Below are 20,787 nucleotides of genomic sequence, written 5' to 3' on the forward strand. Positions count from 1 at the left end.
GGTGCAAGCAGCAGGGCCCGGGTGGCGGTCCCTGCTCGGGGCGGCCAGGCCTTCGCCGGGGGCCGCGCGTACCAGCCTGCCTGCAGCACGGCCGCAGCCTCCGGGGTCCCCAGGGGTCCTCAGCATCTCCCGGCTGAGCCCCAGAAGATGCAGACGCACTGCAGACACTCCCCATTCCAGGCGAAGGCTCAGTCTGTGCGAGGCGCCTCCCACCTGCAGCAGAAGGGGTCGGAGCCCTGGAAGCCGAGGAGTCCACCCCGCACGGGCCGGCAGTGTGGGGCCCAGAGAGATGGGTCTTCTCCACGAGAGAAGATGGGACAGGAGGAAGGGCCAGAAGGAAGGGGTAGTGGCTGAGATTGGATACGGGGTACGGTCCTTACCATAACGCTCTGTTCCCCTTCTCCAGGCTCCCAAAAATTAGATTGTAAAAAACTGTAACTATTACAACTTACAGAACTTGCAAGACCTCCCTCTGAAGAAGCACGATGGCAGAAGAGTTAGGAATCCAGGCTGCGCTACACCCACAAGTGCTGATGTTGCTAATACTGTTATTACTGATGCTGCTGCTGAGTCACTCAATCGTGTCCAACTCCCTGCGACCCCATAGACGGCAGCCCACCAGGTTGTGCCCTCCCTGGGATCACTAAGTGTCTACTTTTGGATAAATTTTCCTTTTTTTTACACAAAACCAACAGCTACTCCCTGTAACCAATATAGCCTTATTCCTTGAAGCTCAAGTTTATTATACTTTTCAGAAAATATTTTTTCCACAAGGGCAGAACATAACTGTAACTCCATGTAACTGTAAAAGTGTTTAACTTGGTAGGAATTGAGTCCAGCTTCCAAATGCTGTGTTTTCTAAAGCGTATGAACATTTTCCAGGTACACGGATTTAGAGGCAAGCCATTCTGTTTTAAGTTATTACCAATCATACAAAAGCCAACTCATCAAAACAGAAGCTCTATAGCTTAAATGATTTTAAGCAAAACCGTGACCACATACTAAACAGCTCCTGACACCTGCCATGAACCAGAGCTGAAAGTTGCTCTGTATACATCAGCTGCTTTAATTGTGGCAATGACTAAGTGGAATAAATTATTATTACACCCATTGTACAGGTGAGAGGATAAAGGTACAAAGCAAGTGCTTAATTAATTTGTCCAGGACCTTAAACAGTAGAAAGATCAGCCCAGCAACTGAGCACTTCACTTTTCCTTCCAAAATTATTATCTTGGATAAAATCACAGTAGCTTCGAGTCATGAACAATTCCTGGAAATGTGTTGACAAACAAAAGTTAACTCTCTCCCCATATTCCTGATTTTTTTTTTTTTTTTTTGCCCCCTACCTTGTGAGTATTTCTGGTTTAAAAATAACATTCTTTTGGAACTCCCCTGGTGATCCAGTGGTTCAGACTCCCTAACCAGCGCAAAGGGATTAGTTTCCATCCCTGGTCCACATGCCCTACCCAGAAAAGATTTGCAAAAAAAGTATTCTACATCAACCTAATAATCCCAGGATGCTTATCAAAATCATGAAATTACCATTGATATAGTACCTATGATTTAATCTACAAACCTTACTCAGATCTGACCTATTGTCCAATGTATGTCTTTTATAAGAAAAAATCTAATCCAGGATCCTATTCCATTGTTGTGCTAAATTTTTCTTTAAAAGCACAATCTGTATTATTTATGTGACACATAAAACTAAAAAGCTGTGGTTGGCATTGTGAACGTCATGTCTTTCCTCCCTTAAGATGTGCTGTTCGTCCTCCGCAGACTGTCCTCTAGACCCTGAGCCATAGGTGATTTATAGAAAAAAATTCCACACACATTCCCTAAATAATCAGTATCCCATCACTTTCAAGTTAGAACACCTCGATTTGCTTCTTTTTAATCGTCTTCCATTTTCCTGTGTTCTGCATTATCATCTGCTAACAATATTCCAATGTGTTATTTGTTTTAGTTCGTGGTGCCAAGACCTGGATATACCCCTGTGCTTTCACCTCAGCAACTTCCCAGATAAATCATGAAACGGAGGACAACTGAAGTTAAGCACCAACCCCTGGAATCTAGAAAGAAGTGGCCTCAATAAACATCAGCTTCTATGTCCCCTGTTTTCCCTTCCTGTTCTAACCCCATCATTTCTCTTTATAAAATACACATGGCACTTAATAAAAGCACCTGGTGAAACCCTGATTTATTTTTGTCTCTTAAGGAGTTAGCTATCAGATGTTCTCGGGATTGCTGTCCCTGGCCTGCCAGCGCTAGCCAATTAGTCCTTCCAAGAGCCTTCTACCTCTTTCAGAGCCAGCCCCCTGCCTTTCACTTGGGGAAGCCTTCAGTCAAAAAGGGCCTTTGAGTGTGTGGCCGGGGAGGTCTCACCCAGCTCCTCGCCTTCCTGATAGCAAATGAGAAGCAACAGCCACCCAGGCTGCTGTAAACTCACAAGTCCACCCTGACCAAGTCTAAAACCAGCCCCAAATCACCAACAGTTCTGTACACAGGCTTCGTGTTTCGAAACATGGCTGCTGTTTGAAAATTTCCAGGAAAACAAATTTTTGAAAATGGTACAGTCAGGGAGGGACTCAGAACGACTGTACATTTTTTGAGCTTGGCATATGAATTTTTTGTTTCCTTCTTCAAAATGAATATTTAAATCGCTCCCTCTGCCAGTTGTATTGTAAGTACTATAATGAGCAGTATTTAAACAATGTAGCCATAACTAAACCAGATTATCTATCTGGATTTAATCTAATGAGAACAAAGAAATCCATTCAGTTTGCCCTGAAATCCGATTTAATACATAAACATGAATGGGCAAAGTCAACATCCTGGGTGACTTTAATGTAATCATATGATTTTTAAAGTACAATATGCCAGAGGAAGGTAAATGTCTGAACCATTACAAAGGCCACAGACTCCCACTTGCTACTACTGTTTCTCGTTTAGGGGCCTTCCTAATTCAGGAGGAAGCTGGGCGAGTTGCTTCGCTGGAAGGTATTCATCAGAAATTGCTTTGTGCATCACAGCTGTTTGTGTATTCCCACACCCTCCCAGAAGCAAGGTCCTCCAAACTGGTTTCTTTCATCAAGATAGAAATATAAACTGGTGTTCAATAAAAATACAGCCTGGCATCCAAAATGCCAAACTTCTAATAGCAGGTAATGTTAGAATTAAAATCAAAGAGCATGATTCGAGTATCTGTGTTCCTAGGTCTTAAAGGAATCAGGAACTAGGGAAAAAACGCTAGTCTGTTAAAAAGATATTCTGTCTCTTCTTCACTTGATGTCTTTCTGCTTTGATAAAACTCAATGTAGCTTTCTTTTTCCTTTTAATATTTCAATCCAAGTTTTAGAGTTATTATTATTTTGTTAACATCCAATATGTTCGAGCTTTCTATGCCACCTTTGCTTTTGTTTAATGCTATTAATTATATTCTTGTTCAGTCTGCTATAAGCTGCCCCTGTCAGCAGAGATTCAAGGAAGATTTGAAAGAGCAAGCATATTTATCAAAGGAAAAAAAAAATGAAGAAAATAAAGACAGCGCTGGAGCATATTGGATATATAAACTGCTCTTTCTGAAAAGATAAATGATTTGGTAATGAATAGATCCTTTAGGCCATAAAAAATCCATTTATTTTCTTTTGAATTTGAATAGGAGAGATTTGCATTTTTCCGGAGCAGTTACACTTAAATTAAAATGCAGAGAATGAGGCTAGCATACAATCAAACTAACTAATAACCGAGACATACTGTATTATTCATAAAAACAAAATTAATAGTTCGGGTAAAGGAAGCATTATGGTAGGGAAAAAAAATGTGCATTGACACCAAACACCTACTGTTGGAGAAAATAAAGCGGATTTACAGTACCTACGAATTGGTTATAGAAGTTTGGCATTTATTCTTAGTTATTCGGAGGAGGGGGGAATGGGCGATGTGTTTATCTTGTATGTAATGGGCTATGTGAAAAGAGTCTGCTTTTCTGATAGCAAAGTGTTAAGAGTGTTTCTCTATTTTTTAGGTCTCATTATATAATAGGAAGAAGCTAGCTTTTTGCTCAAAACAGAGTAGAATCGAGGGTTTTTTTCCCCTCCTCAAAATACATATTTGGAGTGAGCATCCCGCTGGGGTCAGAGGAACAGCCAGGCCGGGCCGAGAAGCAAAAGCCGGCCGCGGCCCTGCGTCCTCCGCGTGTCGGCCCGCCGCCCCGCGTGCGGGGGGAAAGCACCCGGGCCTGAGATCGCCAGCAGCCTGCGGGGAGAGTTTGCGAGAGCCGAGTCTCGCCAGGGAGCTGTCCCTCCAGTCTGGGGCAGACAAAGAACAACAAAATACAGGTTATCCCGGAAGGCTCACAAACAGCAAGTTCTTAAAAACTGCGAGAGAGAACTAGTCAGTTTCTCTGAATTTCGAGCATAATCTCAGATAAGAAGCTCTCCAAGGTACAGAGTCTAAACTTTACAAAAAGGTGTGGCAAAATCCAGATGCCTGCAAGCCAAGCAGGTGGGGCGCCCCGCCCCGCTTTGTCTGCGGCGGCAGCTGCGCCCTGCGACGGCCTGCGCTCGCCTTCTGTCCAGAAACGCCAGGCCTCTAGGCTTCTACGTAAAAGTGTACTTTAGAAATGGTGGCCATTATTTCAAAATGTTTAAATACCACCTGAACCGAAAATATAAAAAAAAAGCCATGCGTGTGGCACTTGGGCACCAGTTTGCTGCCTCTGTTTATGGAGAGCGTGAAAGTTCAGGAGAAGATTCCTCAGAGCTTGTACTTAATACCCATCGGTTACCTATGAACAGTTGCTGAACAACTCGGGCTGATTAGATAGACTCTGATGAACAGGAAGGACACGACTTTTTAACTTTGCCTATGACATGTAGTCATTCAGCTATGTTTTTATATTGAGCATTTACTACATTCCAGGAAGTAGGCGTTGTTTGAAGTACCCTTGTCTAAAGGGAAATCCATCTTTAGAAACTCATTCAGGAACTTCCCTGGTGGTCCAGTGGTTAAGATCCCACTGCACAGGCCGAGGTTCAGTTCCTGGTGGGGGAACTGAGAGCCCGCATACCTTTCAGTTCAGTTCAGTTCAGTCGCTCAGTCGTGTCCGACTCTGTGCGACCCCATGAATCACAGCACGCCAGGCCTCCCTGTCCATCACCAACTCCCGGAGTTCACTCAAACTCATGTCCACTGAGTCGGTGATGCCATCCAGCCATCTCATTCTCTGTCGTCCCCGTCTCCTCCCACCCCCAATCCTTCCTAGCATCAGACTCTTTTCCAGTGAGTTAACTCTCTGCATGAGGTGGCCAAAGTATTGGAGTTTCAGCTTCAGCATCAGTCCTTCCAATGAACACCCAGGATTGATCTCCTGCAGGTTGGATCTCCTTGCAGTCCAAGGGACTCTCAAGAGTCTTCTCCAGCACCACAGTTCAAAAGCATCAATTCTTCGGTGATCAGCTTTCTTCACAGTCCACATGCCTTTAGATGAAGCCAAAAATAAAAAAATAAAACCCGTTCATTCTTCAAGACTTATTCAGTCAATAATTCCAAGAATGTTTCATAAAGCAAGTTCCAAATGGCTCAGAAGGTAAAGCGTCTGCCTGCAAGGTGGAAGACCTGGGTTCAATCCCTGAGACCTGGGTTCGATCCCTGGGTCAGGAAGATCCCCTGGAGAAGGCAATGGCAACCCACTCCAGTACTATGGCCTGGAAAATCCCATGGACGGAGAAGCCTGGTGCAAGCTACAGTCCATGGGGTCGCAAGGAGTCGGACATGACTGAACGACTTCACTTTCACTTTCAAAGTGATCAGGTTGTCTATTGTACATTAAGTAACTAAATTTGCATCGATTCTTATCTACTTAAAGAGAATACTTAGGCATTTTCCAAACATTGGAAAGATGAAACTTTTTCTCTTTTGTATTTGTTGTTATCTCAGATAGTAAACAATCTGCCGGAAATTCAGGAGACACAGGTTCCATCCCTGGGTCAGGGTGATCCCCTGGAGAAGGAAATGGCAAGCCACTCTAGTATTCTTGCCTGGAGAATTCCATGGACCGAGGAGCCTGGCAGGACTACAGTCCACGGGGCTGCAAAGAGCCAGACACGACTGAGCAGCTAACACACACATCTGTGTTATAGTATTGAGTCCAAATTTTACCTCTATCCTGCTTGAAGAACTACTAATTCTCTCCTTATGTGGACAAAATGGAAAATTAACTGGATTCCATATTGGAAGCATTTTTTGTTCCTCTCAAAAGTGACCCACAGCACAACAGACCTGATCTTCTCTCCTAGCGAAAAGTAACCCGTTAAAGTGTAGATCAAGAGTGGTCTTATAAATGTGTAAGAACTGCAAGTATAAAAGAAGCAATTTCTTGCACATTTAAAATGAGGGTGGTACTAGTGGTAGAGAACCCGCCACCTGACGATACAGGAGACGTGAGACCTGGGTTCAGTCCCTGGGTCGGGAAGCTCCCCTGGAGAAGAATATGGCAACCAACTCCAGCGTGGAGAATCCCATGGAGAGAAGCCTGGTGGGCTATGGTACACAGAGTCGCAAAGAGTCAAAACTGACTTAGCATGCATGCAATTTCATATAACCTTTCTGGAAAAAAAAATTGGCAACATGGTACCAAATATAAGACTGAGGTACACTTTGTTACTGGAGAAGTCAATGGCAACAGACTCTAGTACTCTTGCCTGGCAAATCCCATGGATGGAGGAGCCTGGTAGGCTGCAGTCCATGGGATCGCTAAGAGTCAGACACGACTGAGCGACTTCACTTTCACTTTTCACTTTCATGCATTGGAAATGGAAATGGCAACGCACTCCAGTGTTCTTGCCTGGAGAATCCCAGGGATGGGGGAGCCTGGTGGGCTGCCATCTATGGGGTCGCACAGAGTCGGACAGGACTGAAGCAACTTAGCAGCACACTTTGTTGCAGATATTATTAGAGATTTACCTTAAGGAGAACATCTTTTAAGTGTGAAAAGCTAGACACACAAGGGTGTTCCCACAAGAATTGTAATAATCACAAATTGCAAAAAACTATAATGTCCCTCAAAGGTAGACGAAGGGTTACATAATGTACAGCACAGTCACACCATGGAATATTTTTAGCCATTAATAAAAATAATGTTGAATGATGTTTATTACTGCAGAAAAAAGTTTATGACACACAGCATAGAATTTATGTACTGTAAAATTACTGTGTGTATAAGAGAAGTCAAGACTGAAATGCGCCAGAGATACACGCACCCTGGTGTTCACAGCAGCGCTGTTTACAGTAAAGACATGGAAGCAACCTGAATGTCCATCCACAGAGGAACGGATGAAGAAGACGGGGACATGTGTACAAAGGAACGCCACTCAGCCTTAAAAGGAGGGAGGCCATGCCATTTGCGGCCATGTGGGTAGACCTAGAGATTATCACAGCACGTGAAGGAGGTCAAAAAGACATATCAGGTGATGTCACTGATATGTGAAATCTAAAATGTGACACAAGTGAACTTATTTACAAAACAAACTCACAGACACAGAAAACAAACATGATTATCAAGAGGGATGGGGAAGGATAAGCTGGAGTTTGGGGTTAGCAGATGTAAACTATTACACATACAGTAGATAAATGACAAGATCCTACTGTACAGCACAGGGAACTAGATTCAATAACTTGTAATGAACTATCTCAATGGACATGAGTCTGAGCAAACTCCAGAGGATGGTGATGGACAGGGAAGCCTGGGATGCTGCAGTCCGTGGAGTCACAAAGGGTCGGGCATGACTGACCCACTGAACAACGAATGATGGAAAATAATATGGAAAGGAATATATAAATAAATCACTTTGTTGTACACTGGAAACTAATACAACATTGTACATTAACGATACTTTAATAAAAATTTTTAAAAAAAGAATGAAGTTCATCAAACCGTTGAATACCCTTTACTACATGGTAAAATCTTATAACTTTTACTCTTTGTACTTTCTTTAAAGCTAAACACAGGTGGTTTAAATAACAACAACAAAAATCTTCTCTCCAAAGAATTAGGACTGTATTAAGCTATTAAGCAGAGAAATGAAAACAAAAAGCATAAATAAGCACGATGAATAAATAACTTTCTTAAGTAATATGGTGGTGATCATTTTGAAATATATAGAAATACCAAATCACTGTATTGTGTATCAGAAACTAACATAGTGTTATATGTTTCAAAAATGAACAAACTCATAGAAAAAGAGATTGGGCTCTTGGTCAGCAGAGGAGGGGAGTGAAGGAGGGAGAATTGGGTGGAGGCAGTCAAAAGGTACAAACTCCCATTCAGATGGTAAGTGTCAGGGATGTGCTGTATCACAGGATAAATATAATTAGCACTGCTCTGCGTTACACTAGATATGCATGCCCAGTCACGTCCAGTGCTTCTCAACCCCATAGACTAGCCCCGCCAGGCTCCTCTGTTCATGGGATTTCCCAGGCAAGAATACCGGAGTGAGTTGCCATTTCCTTCTCCAGGGGATCTTCCTGACCCAGGGATCGAACCCGTGTCTCTTGGGTTTCCTGCATTGGCAGGCAGGTTCTTTACCTGCTGAGCCACCTGGGAAGCCCCACGTTATATATGTAAGTTGTTAGAGTAAATTCTAAGTGTTCTCATCACAACTTTTTTTCTCTGTCTCTTTAATTTATATGTTCACTAGTCTTGTTGTGGTCATCATTTCATGACGATGAAGTCAGATAGATCATGCTGTCCACCTTAAACTTACACAGTACGTAGGTCAATTATATCTCAATAAAACTGGAAGGAAGAAACAAAGTGTTGACCCAAAATTGAGTAGCAGCCCTCTTGGCGACATCCTGAAGTTAGAACAACCCTCACTGACTATAAATAGGCACCACTTGGCACGACATAGGCTTGCACTTTGCCCGCGAGCAGGGTGCCACAGGGCAGTACCCTGAATGGGGCTGTGGCTGAAAGAACCAAGAGCTGTGAGTGCTTTTGTCACTGGACAAACAACAAACAGCGCCTTTTCCGCTTCCGTACTATAGCTGTTATTCACCAGGTCTTCTGCCGTTTGCAGTTCAGCTATTGAAGCCGCGTCTGCACACAAGCACGAGAATCAGTGGAAAAATGAAGGAACTGGTCATTTGCCTTCTCCAGCAGCGCTCCTGGGGTTATGTTCTGATCCTCGTGAGCAAACCTCATGTTTGCTTGGATTTCCGGTAGACACAGCAATAGGCTAGAGCTTTCCAGACTGTGTTCCACAGTGTTAATAAGTGATAGAAGACATAAAACAACAGCAGAAATGTCTGTGGTCAATCAGCAAAGGAAATGCTGGGTTACAGAACACAAGACTGTTTTTCTTCCTACAGAACTTCTTAGCGCCTTTATTATGTAAACATATGCTGTGGATTTTCAAAGGGAGGAGATTGTGTTTCCTGAATTTATTGACTATGGAACTTGTCCCTTCCCCAAAGAACAATTAAGTTCTTCTAAAGGATAATAATCATTTTTAGTTCTTCTAAAGGCAGAGGAACCAGAGATCAAATTGCCAACATCCGCTGGATCATGGAAAAAGCAAGAGAGTTCCAGAAAAACCTCTATTTCTGCTTTACTGGCTCTGCTAAAGCCTTTGACTGTGTGGATCACAATAAACTGCGGAAAATTCTGAAAGAGATGGGAATACCAGACCACCTGACCTGCCTCTTGAGAAACCTGTATGCAGGTCAGGAAGCAACAGTTAGAACTGGACATGGAACAACAGACTGGTTCCAAATAGGAAAAGGAGTACGTCAAGGTTGTATATTGTCACCCTGCTTATTTAACTTTTATGCAGAGTACATCATGAGGAACGCTGGGCTGGAAGAAGCACAAGCTGGAATCAAGATTGCTGGGAGAAATATCAATAACCTCAGATATGCAGATGACACCACCCTTATGACAGAAAGTGAAGAGGAACTCAAAAGCCTCTTGATGAAAGTGAAAGAGGAGAGTGAAAAGGTTGGGTTAAAGCTCAACATTCAGAAAACAAAGATCATGGCATCTGGTCCCATCACTTCATGGCAAATAGATGGGGAAACAGTGGAAACTGTCAGAGTTTATTTTGGGGGGTTCCAAAATCACTGCAGATGGTGATTGCAGCCATGAAATTAAAAGACACTTACTCCATGAAATTAAAAGATGGAGGAAAAGTTATGACCAACCTAAACAGCATATTAAAAAGCAGAGACATTACTTTGCCAACAAAGGTCCATCTAGTCAAGGCTATGGTTTTTCCAGTAGTCATGTATGGATGTGAGAGTTGGACCATAAAGAAAGCTGAGCAGCAAAGAATTGATGCTTTTGAACTGTGGTGTTGGAGAAGACCCTTGAGAGTCCCTTGGACTGCAAGGAAATCCAATCAGTCCATTCTAAAGGAGATCAGTCCTGAATGTTCATTGGAAGGACTGATGCCGAAGCTGAAACTCCAATATATTGGCCCCCTGATGCGAAGAGCTGACTCATTTTAAAAGACCCTGATGCCGGGAAAGATTGAGGGCAGGAGGAGAAGGGGACGACAGAGGATGAGATGGTTGGATGGCATCACTGACTCAATGGACATGAGTTTGAGTGAACTCCGGGAGTTGGTGATGGACAGGAAGGCCTGGTGTGCTGCAGTTCATGGGGTCGCAAAGAGTCGGACACGACTGAGCGACTGAACTGAACTAAAAGGATAATAATGTGTTAGTCATCCTGACTTTGGGCTTCCCTGGTGGCTCAGTGGTAAAGAACCCGCCTGCCAATGCAGGAGATTCAAGAGTGCGGGTTTGATCCCTGGGTCGGGAAGATCCCCTGGAGAAGGAATTGGGAACCCTCTCCAGGATTCTTGCCTGGGAAAGACCATGGACTGAGGAACCTGTCAGGTTACATACAGTCTATGGGATCACAAAAGAGACATGACTTAGCGACTAAACAACAGCAACATCCTTGCTTTAAAAAAAAAGAACTTTTTTCTTTGATTTTCCAAAACTATTTATTTTTTACTGCTGTTCTTTTAGTCTTTCATCCCACTTCCCTTAGACCAGTAGTATGCAAAAATTCAGAAAGAATGAAAGATACATATATATATATAAATATAAATCTGTTACTCAAGGTGAAAAACCTTTATTGGGTTGGGTGTGATTATTTTTATGACTTCATTTACCTTCCTTGATGGATTCTAGGGGTGATGATTAGCAGATGCCTGACATAGAACGTGTGTGTGCGCTCCATCTCTCAGTCGTGTCTGACTCTGTGTGACCCTATGAACTGCAGCCAGCCAGGCTCCTCCGTCCATGGGATTTCCCAGGCAAGAATACTGGAGTGGGTTGCCATTTCCTTCTCCGGGGGATCTTCCTGATCTGGGGATCGAACCTGCATCTCCTGTGTCTCCTGCATTGGCAGGCAGATTCTTTACCACTGAGCTACCTGGGAAGCCCTATGACATAGAATAAGCACAAATAAATATTATGCAAGTGTAACTATCTTTGTAATACAATAATTCAGTGAGCTAACTCCTCTTGGCTCCCTCAATTTACATATGAGAAAATGGAGGCCCAGAAAAGTTAAGAAAGTTGCACAGAGTCACACAGTCATAAACAGGGGTCAAGCAGGAAAACCCAGGTCATCTGACCCAACAGTACAAACTCTTAACCAGAAAATATTTTAACGGGCCAGACAGCAAGCAAAATCTCTGTTGGTAACTATGATTTTACTTTTGCTAAATGCTTGATTTAAGGGAGTGGTTCTCTGGGCTAGACTGGACTTCTATCCACTGAAGAACCGGCTCTGAAGAGAGAACAGGTTTGCAACAACCCCAGTACGCATCTCAGCAGGAAGTAGATCCATTTCCTCAGGACGCCCCATTCCTTTTATTCTTCCTTGAATTTACACCTGTATCTTGAGCACCTGTTGGAAGCTAGTATTGCGTCTAACACTGTGAATACCAAACTCAACCCACAAAAGCAAGGTTCCCACAATCCTCAGAGTGACTATCCTCAACACTTTGTGAATTAAAGAAGGTCAGGATTGAAGGTTACGTAAGGCGTTTGATTTTCAACCATAAACTTGGAAATAATTTTAATGTATCCTTTTGGGGCCTGAAAATGGATTGACACCATCCAGCCACAAAAGCAGCAAGTGCTTCTCAGGCATAACAGCTGATAGTGTGTGCATGGCACATCAGCCTTTAAGACAATGTGCTTGTACAGACAGTGTTCATACAGGTCTTTTTATATTTTTATTTATTTAATGAAGATACAGTTGATTTACAATTATTATATAATTTTCAGGTGTGCAGTGTGGTGATTCGCAGCTTTTAAAAGCTACAGTCCATTTACAGTCATCACAGAATATTGGTCGCATCCCCTGTGCCAGACAACGTATCCCTGTAGCTAATTTCTTTTATATATGGAAGCTGCACTCCTATGGCTCTCTTAAATCTTAGGAAAAGGTGAGATGTGAAACCAGCCTTCAGGAGGATAAGTGGTTTGCACAAGGTCACACAGTTAGTGATCCTGGCCCAGGTGTCAGCTCGACATTTTTATTGCCATGTGCCAATCCCCCAAAATCTCCAGTTAGCCGAGGGTCTTCCTGACAAACGTCAAGGATCTAATCTACATTCTCAAGGCTGCGGGCTGTGTATGCAGAGGTGTGTGTACATAAACTTGCTCGAAGAGTTCCACTTTAACGCTAAGTTCGAAATGTAAGTAAAGTCTCACTATCTTGAGAATACCAATTCTAGGGACTTTGCATTAGATATAATTTTTTAAAACAGATACAGAGTTTGAAAAAGGTCTTAAGACTCTTTTTTTTTAATGCTGTAACGATTTTTCTCACACTGGAATCAGACCAACCATGATGGCCGAAAACAATGAGAGCGATGATACCTACAGCTAACATGTACCCGGCCTCCTCGGGGGAGGAGACGGCCTCCATCTCTGACGCTGCGTCCAGCCTTCACGCCTGCTCTGCTACGGCCCTCATACGGCTCGATGAGGTGGCTGCTAGTATTAGCTCCATTTCACAGATGAGGAGACTGAGAGATTTAAAATATTTGCTCAAGGTCGTGTGATCTGCGGGGAGTGCACAGTTCACCCTGGAGATTATAAAACCCAGTAAGCAGTGATTCCCAGTGTGAGGAGCAGCGTCATGGGTAGCAGATCTCCAAAGAGGAGAGGTGGTTGGTGCCAGGTGACCCGCTAGGGGAGCAAAAGGAAGGATCAACACTTTCATTTCTATCTGCTTCTTATACTGAAGAAAGAAAAGGAAAGAACTTAAGCCTTCCTATTATCTAACAAACAGTTGACTCTGACTCCCCACGCTCTAATCTGGTCCTTTTCTGGGTGGAAAACTGGAGATCCACAGCATAGGAGTTAACAGCAGATGCCAGAAAGAGCACAAGATGCCCCGTTAAATCTGACTTGCAGACAAACGACAAATAATTTTTCAGTGTAAGTATAGCCCCACCGTTGCATGCTGTTAATAATGTTGCTTGGCTAAACCTGGCAGTCCTGCAGCGATACCACCGCTCCCGCGTTTCTATGCAGTCGCTTATATCTGCCATATTAAGTCGATTTATTGATTATGCTCCTTAGTTTTGACTTTGTTTTCCCCCTTGGCAACACTCTATTATTGTTATCTTCAAGTCTCAGAGTTGTGGCACAGGGCCTGAGACGAGACCTCAAGGCACTTTGTATTATATTTTTCTTAAAAAAAAAAATGTATTTCATGTGTTTATTTGGCTGCAACGGGTCTTAGTTGCAGCATGCAGGATCTTTCGTTGAGGCCTTCAAACTCTCTGTTGTGGCGGGTGGGATCTAGCTGCCTGACCAGGGATGGAACCCAGGCAACCTGCTTTGGGAATGCAGAGTCTTAGCCACTGGATCACCAGGGGAGTCCTAGCGCTTTGCATATTTCACTCTTTGAAGAAGCTCGGGCTGTCCTGCTGGGGGATGAAAGACCTTCTGGAACAGAGACAAGCTGTCCAAGCTGAGGACTCCTACACTGTCCAGTGGGACAGCCAGCAGACACACGAGGGGGGCTACCCTGCGTCACCCAGCCTGGCCCGCTAACTGCAAATGCCTAAGACAGCGTATACTTGGATAGAGTTTCACTGAAAAGAATATGATCTAGAAAAAACATGGTTGAAAGAGGTTGTGCATAAATGAAAGCAAGGGGTTTTTGGGAAATTTCTCTACCTTTCTCTCAATTTTGCTGTGAATCTAAAATTGCTCTTAAAAAAAAAAGTCTTATAATTTCTTTTTAATTAGTTGATTTAAGCCACTACATTTTGAAGTGGTTCGTTAGACAGAAAAATTGTTTAATAATTTGATAATTGTTACACTGAGTAAAGATATTTAGCTGGCCAGACCTAGCATTGGCCTTAAAACTGTTTTCTTAATTTTACTTTTTTGTTTTTTGGGCAAAGGTTGGATCTGCTCTCAGATGCCTTTTCTCTGAAGAAGAAAAAACATTACCTAATCCCTTTCATATTTTCTGTTGTTATTCAGTCCTAGAATTACTTGGGTGCTCACCTGACTTCCACAGGTATATCAGTTCAGTTCAGTTCAGTCGCTCAGTCCTGTCCGACTCTTTGCGACCCCATGAACCACAGCACACCAGGCCTCCCTGTCCATCACCAACTCCCGGAGTTCACTCACACTCACCCCCATCGAGTCGGTGATGCCATCCAGCCATCTCATTCTCTGCCGTCCCCGTCTCCTCCTGCCCCCAATCCCTCCCAGCATCAGACTCTTTTCCAGTGAGTCAACTCGTCGCATGAGTTGGCCGAAGTATTGGAGTTTCAGCTTTAGCATAAGTCCTTCCAATGAACACCCAGGATTGATCTCCTTTAGAATGGACTGGTTGGATCTCCTTGCAGTCCAAGGGAGTCTCAAGAGTCTTCTCCAACACCACAGTTCAAAAGCATCAATTCTTCGGCGATCAGCTTTCTTCACAGTCCAACTCTCACATCCATACATGACCACGGGAAAAACCATTGCCTTGACTAGACGGACCTTGGTTGGCAAAGTAATGTCTCTGCTCTTTAATATGCTATCTAGGCTGGTCATAACTTTCCTTCCAAGGAGTAAGCATCTTTTAATTTCCTGGCTGCAATCAGCATCCGCAGTGATTTTGGAACCCCCCAAAATAAACTCTGACACTGTTTGCACTGTTTCCCCATCTATTTCCCATGAAGTGATGGGACCAGATGCCATGATCTTTGTTTTCTGAATGTTGACCTTCAAGCCAACCTTTTCACTCTCCTCTTTCACTTTCATCAAGAGGCTTTTGAGTTCCTCTTCACTTTCTGTCATAAGGGTGGTGTCATCTGCATATCTGAGGTTATTGATATTTCTCCCAGCAATCTTGATTCCAGCTTGTGCTTCTTCCAGCCCAGCGTTCCTCATGATGTACTCTGCATAGAAGTTAAATAAGCAAGGTGACAATATACAACCTTGACGTACTCCTTTTCCTATTTGGAACCAGTCTGTTGTTCCATGTCCAGTTCTAACTGTTGCTTCCTGACCTGCATACAGGTTTCTCAAGAGGCAGGTCAGGTGGTCTGGGATTCCCATCTCTTTCAGAGTGTTCCACAGTTTATTGTGATCCACACAGTCAAAGGCTTTGGCATAGTCAATGAAGCAGAAATAGATGTTTTTCTGGAACTCTTGCTTTCTCCATGATCCAGCGGATGTTGGCAATTTGATCTCTGGTGCCTCTCTGCCTTTTCTAAAACCTGCTTGAACATATGGGAGTTCTCGGTTCACATATTGATGAAGCCTGGCTTGGAGAATTTTGAGCATGACTTTACTATCGTGTGAGATGAGTGCAATTGTGCGGTAGTTTGAGCATTCTTTGGCATTCCCACAGGTATATATATTTCCTTATTGTTTCTCCTATTAAAAAAGCCTAATGCATTTTATACACATGGTTAATTACAGGGGCGATATGCACACAAGCAGAACTGTGGTTGGAAAGTCTTAATTGGGCATAAAATGGCCGCCTGATCTTCAGACTAAATGGTTAGCTACCCATCCACTACACTGCACACGCAGGGGAAATTTCTCCCACAACGTTTCACGGTCTCAACTGGTGCCGAAAGCTCGGTCTGTATCGCAGTAGCGGAGATGTATGGACACCATTCATTCATCTGTTCATGAACATAGCTCCCATCCCCTGCTCTCTGTCTGGCACCCTGCCAGGAGTGTGGGATACAGCAGAGAACATAACTTGGTTGGTCCCGGCATTATGGCGCTGGTGTTCTATACACAAAAAGCTTTGACTTTTTACATTTCCTTGGTGAGGGCTGAGTCAAGAAAGTTCTATTAAGCACCTACTCTTTGACGCAATTCTTCACGACACCAAATGATGCATTTTCTGGAAAACTTTTTACAGAATTTCCTGGGGGTTTTGTGTGTGTGTGTAAGAATAAAGAATATATTGTTTTGATCTTCGGAGTGGCATCTACCACGTGATGCACTGCTTGGATGCCTAAGGCTAAACTTCACAATTGCTGCAACTGGTGAATTGTAAAAACCCACCCACATAAGTGAGGTCCTGGAGTGCTGACAGCTCAAAAGAAAGTCATCTCTCTTTTTTTTAAATTGAGTTATAATTGACATATAATATTATATTAGTTTCAGGTGTATATTTGCATACATTGCAAAATGATCAGCATAGTAAGTCTAGTTAACATCCATCACCAGATAGTTACACGATCTTTTTTCTTGTGATGAGAACTTTTAAGATCTGCTCTCTTAGCATCTTTCAAACACGGTGTCATTAACTATAGTCACATTACAACCCCCAGGCTTATTTAGTCATCTTTGATTTGAATTATTTGGACGACTATCTCTATTTCCCCTCATCATCATGACTGAAAGCTTGGGAGTGGGAATGGTGTATAGACTGCTTTGTTCATTCAGCAAAATAATTTTGAGTTACTGCTGTCTCAGGCATTGTTATGAACGCTGGGGACATGGCAGTGAAGAAAACTAGATAAAAACCCTGCCCTCATGGAATGGACATTGTAAGCTGAAGAGACAGATTAATTAACACAGTAAATAAGAACAGTAGATGCTATTTGGAACTTCTCTAGTTGTCCAGGGGTTAAGACTCCACACTGCCAATACAGGGAACGCAGACTTGATCCCAGATCACGGAACTAAGATCCCACGTGCCCAGTGGCACAACTGGATGAGAAAAATAAAATAAACACGTAAAGACAGCAAGAATTTATTAAAATTTTTTTTAAAATTGGAGGATAATCACGTTGCCGTGTTGCGCTGGTGTCTGCTGTTCGTCCACGGGAATCAGCCACAGGCACACACGTGTCGCCCCCTCCTGAGCCTCCTTTCCGGCCGCACCCCCCCGCTACCCTCAGTCTTCAGAGCGTGGTGCTGAGCTCTCTGTGCTCTGGAGCAACTTTCTGCTAGCTATCGAGTTTACACAAGATTGTGTAGGTATCCAATGCTACTCTCTCAAAGTTTTTTTTAAAAAAATAATACATATCATTTGAGATGATAGTATTTTATATGAGCATCCATATAGTACATTATGGGCTTCCCTGGTGGCTCAGCAGTAAAGACCTCCACCTGCTATACAGGAAACTGGCGTTCGATCCCTGGCTCAGGAAGATGCCCTGGATAAGGGAATGGCTACCCACTCCAGTATCCTTGCCTGGGAAATTCCATGGACAGAGGAGCCTGGCAGGCTACAGCCAGACACAACTTAATGACTATACAACAACAACATACAGTCCGCTGGTGACACTAGACAGACGTCATTTACTACAGGACTGCCAAATACTCCCAATAAACCCCTAGTCACCTTTTTTCATAGCAAAGCAAATAAAGACCACATTTCTGTCTTTGTTCATTTCAGATTGACAGACAGATGTTGGGCTCCAACAAGTGAGGGGAGGGAGGGGGTTAAAGGAGGACAGCACACTTCCTGCCTGTAAGGAGGAGCCAAAAGAAACAGTGTTTCAATGCAGGATGGAAGGCCCTTGATAGAGTAACCTGTAGAGTTGCTGCAGGGACACAGATGCTTTCTAACCCCCCTTCTAAATACAGGAAGAAGTCTGTCCAACAAAGAGGCCTGGAGGGTCCAGTGGCTTCCACTTCCCTGGTGGTCCAGTGACTAAGACTCCACACTCCCAATGCAGGAAGCCAGGGTTCGATCCCCGGTCGCAGAGCTAGATCCCACACGCCACAACAAAGATCGAAGATCTGCATGCCATAACTAAGAACAGTGCAGCCAAATAAATAGTATTTTAAAAATTTAAAAATAAAGAGGCATGGCAAGGACACTCCAGGTGGAACAGCACAAGCTAAGGCCAGCATCTCCACATGAAGGGCAGGAATAGGGAGAAGCAGGGCAGAACCACTAGCTTTTTGGTGTTCCCAGATCACACGTGAAGTAGATTGTTTTCTATAATGGTGCATCTATCCAGCCAAGACCAAAAGACTTTCCACAGTAAATCGCAAGTTTGCATTCTCAGAATACTGGAATGGGTTGCCATTTCCTCCTCCAAGGAATCTTCCCAACCAGGGATCCAACCTGCAAGCGGGTTCTTTACCACTAGCGCCACCTGGGAAGCCCCCTTTCCAAGTGTTGACTCTCAAACTGCTAGACAGATAAACATAATACAGAAGCAAAAACATTTCTTCACGACCATTGAAATCTTTTCCCTTTTCAAAACCGTTCAAATAAAATTAGTCTTTCCTGTGGAATCTGTTCTATTGATTTAAGAAAAGATCCCTCCTAAAGAAAGAAAAGCCATCTTTGATCTGACTTAACAAAAAGATCTAATCAAACAATACAATCTATGAGGAAAAGGGGGGAAAAAACAAGCTTCTTTGAGCCACATCAAATATATGAAAGAGAAAATACTTCATTTAAATGCTGAAAAGGAACACAAAACAGCTTGACATGTAATAACCTCTGCAGAATAACCAAGACCGCATGTTGATCTGACTTGAGTTCCTCAGACACAATTAAAGGTCATTTCATGAACAAACATCTCATTGCTCACCGAGAAGACCAAACTGTTCTCGGCGCTTTTGGTTCTCGGTGCCCGACCTGGCCCCGTCGGACCAGTCCAGAAACCCCGGACGTCTGCAACCGAGCCCCCGGGAAATAAGCACCCTGGATTTGGGCAGCTCCTGCCCTGAACTCCTAGGCGACAGGGACGAGATGAACGGCAGAATTCTTGCTAACTCAGAACCTGTCTGTCTCCCGCGGAAGCCGGCTTCACTCAGAAGCAAACAGACGTGCTTTCTGCTCTGCCCACCGCCACCTTCACGGGGGCCCCGGGCTCCAAGGACCGAGATCCGGGCGCTGCCCCCCAGCGGCCGGGCTGCAGCCGAGCCCCGCGGCGGGAGGCGGGCGCGCGGGGAGCCCCGACAGCGCCCTCGGGCCCGCGGCCGGTCCCCTGCCACCCGGCCCCTTCCAGACGGGATGCGCCCGAGGAGGACCCCCGAGTCTCCCCTTCCAGAGGGAAATCCAGCTAGAAAGCTTGGCTCAGGAGAGAGACAGATTATTCCCCGGAAAGAGAAGCAGATCTTAAGAGCAAAACGAAGGAGGATCAAAAGTCGTGTGAACTGCAGACGGGAGCCTTTCCCGGGGGGCAGGACCTTTTCCGATTTCGGGCAGGACATTTTGGAGCCAGCGCGCCCGTGAGGATCAAAACCAAGAAGTGAGTCTGCGTTCCAGAAAGTCACGTGGTCCCTCCCTCCGTCCCTCCCTCTCTCTCTCACCGACTTTAAAAGACGTGCCGTCTCTGCACGCTGTGGGGAAATCCGTGGGTGGGGGAGGCAGAAAATGAGAGCCAGGCGCCCCCGGAAAGCGGCGGAGTCGCCCCCGCCCCGTTTCCCCCTGCCCGCAGACCCCCGACTCACCCCTCTGCTCTCTGTTCCCGGGACCTGGAAGGTCAGCCCCGCGGGCGGCAGATGGTGAGGAAACCTGGGGTGTTCTCTTTGCAGTTTTCTTATTTGTATTTTTAATTATTCAAGTAAAACCTGAATACATTCTTGTAAAATCTCCAAGCAAACAAACAAAAACCCACCTTTCTGTTAGCGTTGGAATCATCTGTGGGGCATTTTCCAGTTTTAGCTTCCTGGTCTCCATTCTGCCAAGCGCTATTCTCAATTTGCTCTGAACTTTCCAGATCTTATAGATACAGATATTATCTATCTACATAGGAGGAGGAATTAGTGAACCGGAAAGCAGGAACCTGTGACCAAAAAAAGATCAATCACTGGTTCTTTGCAAAGTTCAATAAAATTAAGACGGTTCATCAGGTATGAGTAAGAGAAATAAGAGGGAACCCACATATAAACAACATCAAGAATAAAACCAGGCAACTGTATCCAATGTCCTATAATAAAGCACTTGGGAAAAGAATATGAAAAAGAATATATATGTATAACTCACTTTGCTGTGCAGCAGAAATTTATACAACATTATGAGTTAACTATATGCCAAGAAAAGAAATTTTAAAAAGAATAAAAACATCTAATTACAGATAGAGAGCAGACTTTTAAAAAATTTAGGCACTGTTATTCATCATTTGGCTTGAAAATCTACTTTTAAGGAAAAAAAATGAATTGCCAAAATTACTCCAGATATTCTATTTACACCCAAAAGTATTATTTTCCCTCACCTGCTTGCTGGATGCTGCTGCTGCTGCTGCTAAGTCGCTTCAGTCGTGTCCGTCTCTATGCGACCCCATAGACGGCAGCCCACCAGTATATGTTCAATGC

At 44.0% G+C, this 20,787-nt stretch overlaps 2 long non-coding RNA genes across 2 annotated transcripts; one reads left to right on the top strand and one right to left on the bottom strand.

Moving 5' to 3' along the window:
* Positions 1-225: 225 nt before the first annotated feature.
* Positions 226-2,178, top strand: LOC148775316 (uncharacterized). Its single transcript, XR_016039222.1, has 3 exons — positions 226-367; positions 455-622; positions 1,967-2,178. It is a non-coding gene; the product is annotated as an uncharacterized LOC148775316 (long non-coding RNA).
* Positions 2,179-4,879: 2,701 nt separating this feature from the next.
* Positions 4,880-20,346, bottom strand: LOC148775317 (uncharacterized). Its single transcript, XR_016039069.1, has 2 exons — positions 20,091-20,346; positions 4,880-5,481 (listed from the first exon to the last, which is right to left on the bottom strand). It is a non-coding gene; the product is annotated as an uncharacterized LOC148775317 (long non-coding RNA).
* Between the last annotated feature and the right edge of the window lie 441 nt (positions 20,347-20,787).

This window comes from Moschus berezovskii, chromosome 15 (genome assembly GCF_049115385.1).
Source record: "Moschus berezovskii isolate FMDL1 chromosome 15, NW_MosBer_1.0, whole genome shotgun sequence".
NCBI classification, from domain to species: domain Eukaryota; kingdom Metazoa; phylum Chordata; class Mammalia; order Artiodactyla; family Moschidae; genus Moschus; species Moschus berezovskii.